The sequence below is a fragment of the Rutidosis leptorrhynchoides genome, chromosome 10 (assembly GCF_046630445.1).
Source record: "Rutidosis leptorrhynchoides isolate AG116_Rl617_1_P2 chromosome 10, CSIRO_AGI_Rlap_v1, whole genome shotgun sequence".
Taxonomy (NCBI): Eukaryota; Viridiplantae; Streptophyta; class Magnoliopsida; order Asterales; family Asteraceae; genus Rutidosis; species Rutidosis leptorrhynchoides.
In genome coordinates this window covers 84,549,727-84,554,094 of record NC_092342.1, presented here as the reverse complement: position 1 = coordinate 84,554,094, position 4,368 = coordinate 84,549,727, and the positions used below count along the sequence as shown (strand labels likewise).

The following is a 4,368-nucleotide window of genomic DNA, read 5'->3' as shown; positions in this document are numbered from 1 at the left end:
AAATTTTCACAAATTTGGCAATTAAACTAAGTGTAAACTCGAGAGAATTTATAACCCTTCCCCACACTTGAGATCATGCAATGCCCTCATTTGCATGAAATCAGACTATAATTATAAATTCATGAGGGTGATTAGTGTAGAAAAGTGATTAAAAATACCGAGTTTGCAACATATTATTTTATATCACATTTGATATTTTGCGTCTTGTCGTCAAAATTAGTAGCTTTTGCTGAACTTAATGTCAGTCTTTGAAAGTGCGCTATTTTACCTTGTTTTCTATATATGATAAACTACAAACATATATAAAATATATATATATATATATATATATATATATATATATATATATATATATATATATATATATATATATATATATATATATATTTTAAAACCTTTATTTATTAAAACAATTTAAATGAATAATTTTTTTAAAATTTTGTTTCCTTTTACTTTAGGTAGTTTCGGTACGTTTACCTAGTCCGTCCCTCGACAAAATTTAAAATTTGTCATTTTTAAAGCGATTGTTTTAAAAGCAAAGATTTTTGGGTTTTTTAAATTTTTTTGGTATACTTTAGATCAATAAAATTAAAAATAATGATAACAAAATTTGTCGTCCCGCCCTCGGGTAAAGAAATTTCGGTTCCATGATCAAGTCTTTAACTTACGAAGAATTTTAGAAATCATTTTTTAAACTTAATGAAATAAAGTAAATTTTATTTTTAAATTCACACAAAACTTAAATTTAAAAATGCATATTAATTTCATACAAAAACTACAAAACAAAAATTCAGAATGGGAGGAGAAAACTAGTTCTTTAGTGTCTGCTAGTGGAAAAGACCAATCGGATTCCATTCTCGGAACTACACGAGAAGAGAACAACTAACTCTAGGCAGCATTTTATTTTTAGAACATCTAAATCTCCCCACACTTAGGTAGCTGTGGTGTCGAATTTTTGATTAACTTCATTGTCAATTTCTCTTGGACCATAATCAACTTGCATATCTGTGACTTCTGCTTTAAGCCATTGGTCAGATTCCTGTGTAATATCCACAAATTCAACTAGTTTCGCCTTTTCTTTGGGCGATAGATTAGATACTAACAGGTTACATAAATTAAAGTTCCCCTTGGTTCTAGCATCGCGAATCCGTTTAATAAGTTTCTTCATTAAACTATTAATAATGGAGTCATTTAATTTTGTATCAACAGCGGGGTTCTTTGTTATCAGGTCATCATTAGGTGTTACTTCATCTTCCCCACACTTAGGCATTTTATTATTGTTAAGCACTACCGTTGGAGTTGGTAAAACAATATGCTTCTTACCAATCGTTTTTGTTGATTCAACGGTTTTGGTTGGTGGAGATTTAGACTTTCGACTCACAAAGGTGATCAATTTTTCATCATCACTAAGTGTCACTCTACCCTCTCTTACATCAAATAACGCCCCGGTGGACGCTAAGAATGGTCGACCCAAAATTAGAGGAATGATTGAGTCCTCTTCTATGTCAATGACAATGAATTCGACTAGAAAGGTTAAATTACCCACTTGAACGGGTAGGTTGTCAGCAATTCCAACTGGGTGCCTATTGGTTTGATCAAAGAGTCAGACACTCATCTTTGTTGGACTTAACTCACCTACTCCTAATCTCTTATATAATGAAATAGGAATAACACTCACACTCGCACCTAAATCTGCTAGTGCATCATACATGACACAATCACTAAGTAGACAAGGAACAATAAATTCACCCAGATCACCCACCCTGGGTGGAGATTTCGGTGGAACTGTCTTCACCGGGTTTACTTTACGATTTTTGTTTCTTGTACTTTCTTACTCTTCTTCTTCTTTCCAGAGGTATCACAAACTTTATTACCTATTACTTGCTCATACTCAACTCCTTTTCTTGGAAACGGGATGGGTGGTCTGTATGGTTGCTTTACATACTCGGGTGCTGGTGGTGGTGTAACTTCTTCATTGTTACTCGCATCTAAAACCTTCCCATCTTCTGGTGTTGGTTTTTCAGAATTCATTGACACCATATTAACATTCCCATTCTGAGGATTTACTTCATTAATACTCGGTATCTTTCCTTGTTCCCTCTCACTCATCATGCTAGCAAGAGTACCTACGTGTTTTTCTTGATTCAAAATAGAAGCTTGTTGAGTTCTTAATGATTGATCAAACCTCTCATTTGTTTGGGTTTGAGATGTAATAAATTGTGTTTGAGATTCCATTAGCTTTGCCATCATTTCTTCTAGATTTGACTTTTTCTCTTCGGTTTGTTGTGGTGGTTTATACAAGCCAGGTCTTTGTTGATTGAAAGTGTTGTTTTGAGTTGGTTGGTTATTCGGACCTTGTTGGTTGTACGAGTTATTGTTGGGTCCATTTGGATTGTAAAGAATGTTTTGATTTCGATTAAAGTTTGGCCTTGGCGGTTGATAATTATTTTGATAATTATTTCCCGGCCTTTGGTTAATGCAGGAAACATTCTCTCGTTGTTCCATGGTTTACTCAATGTGACAATCTATCATTAAGTGTGGTCCACCGCATTGCTCACAACTGATTCGTATTGCGTGAATATCTTTATTCATCTTTTCCATTCGTCTCTCGAAAGCATCTATTTTTGCGAAAACGGAATCAAAGTCATGGCTAGAATCGGCTCTAGCCGCTTTAGATGAACGAAAGATATCTTTTTCCTGATGCCACTCATGAGAGTGGGAGGCTGTGTTATCAATTATCTTGTGAGCTTCAGTTGCGGTTTTCTTCATAATGGAACCACCAGCTGCTATATCGATGTCTTTTCGTGTTAGTAATATCGCATCCTTGATAGAATATTTGTACTATTTGCTAAGTGTCTAAACCATGTTGAGGACATCCTCTCAACAACTTTCCAAATCTTGTCCATGCCTCATATAATGTTTCATTTGGCTTTTGCGCGAACGTAACAATTTCTCCTTGAAGTCTCACGGCTTTAGATGCCGGAAAGAATTGTTTAAGAATTTTTCAACTAAAACATCCCATGTATCAATCGCCCCTTCAGGTAACGATTCTAACCAATCTTTGACTTCTCCCTTTAAAGTCCAGGGAAATAACATGAGATAGATTTGTTCATCCTCCACTTCTCGGATTTTAAATAGAGTACAGATCATATTAAAGGTTCGAAGATGTTCGTTTGGATCTTCCTTCGGCGTACCACTATATTGGCATTGATTAGTTACCATGTGTAGGATTTGTCCTTTGATTTCATAATCTGGCGCATTAATGTCTGGCTTAATAATGGCGTGACCTTGGCCAGTGCGTGTGGCTCTCATTTGATCTTCCATACTTAGAGGTTCCGTTACTTCCATAATTGAATTTATTGAATACAAATCACTAGAGGATTCTGATTTAATGGTTTCTTCCTCGACAATTTTTGGATGAGTGATTTGTGGTTCAGGAGGAATGATTAGTGGTTCAGGATCTCTGAATTGTCCCTGAATATCCTCCGGATTCTCAATTGTGAGGTCGGGTTCAAAAAATGAATTATTGGAAATTTGAATTGGAGTACTTGGTCGACTAGATGACGATTCTAAAGAAAAATCAACGGCGACAATATTGGCTGGATGTCTTGATTGAGTTACAGGTGGTGAACGTATGAAAGGTGGTGAACGTTTTGCTCAGTACATTCACTGAATATCCTATTAGTTATAAAAATAAAAATTATATAAGTTATCAAATTAATAGACTTTTCTGATTTTGCCCACGTTTCGAATAGCCAATAGATGCAGCAGGTAGCCAGGACCCTTTAAATAGGAAGCCCACAACTCGCCACTAACAAATCCAACTATTACTACGAACCATAAAATTTTGGATGTCTATCAATTTAACCGCTTAAAATAATTTTTCGTTTTGAAATTTTAGAGAAGAAATAGAAAATTCTATGTTCTAAAAACTAGAGCGTCGAGAAATAAGAAAGAAAAAAAGCGCGTCGAAAAATGTCGAAAAATAAAAGGTCGAAAAATAAAAATAAGAAAGAAAAACGTCGAAACTTAAAAGTCTAAAAACTAAATCTAAAAAGTTGCGCCTAAAGGTATTAAAGCTTAAAAGGAATTCTATATCCAAAACGGCAATAACTTAAAAAATACCAAAATCTTAAAATGGCGTCGCAAAATTATAAAGCACCTAAATCTAAGTTTAAAGAAAAAGCACTTAAGGGATTTTACGGCAAAACCTAAAAATCTAGAGCTACTATGACAAAATACTAAGTTTAAAATTAGTTACAAACGATAAATATACAATTACGAATTAAACGATTAAAATATACAATAAAAAATTACTTATTTTTAACACTTATTATAAATACAAAATATTTTTATGAAATAAGAAAT

General features: G+C 33.8%; 1 non-coding gene across 1 annotated transcript; it reads left to right on the top strand.

Moving 5' to 3' along the window:
- Positions 1 to 2,858: 2,858 nt before the first annotated feature.
- On the top strand, positions 2,859 to 2,965 carry LOC139873989 (small nucleolar RNA R71). Its single transcript, XR_011767695.1, has one exon. It is a non-coding gene; the product is annotated as a small nucleolar RNA R71 (small nucleolar RNA).
- The last annotated feature ends 1,403 nt before the right edge of the window (positions 2,966 to 4,368 follow it).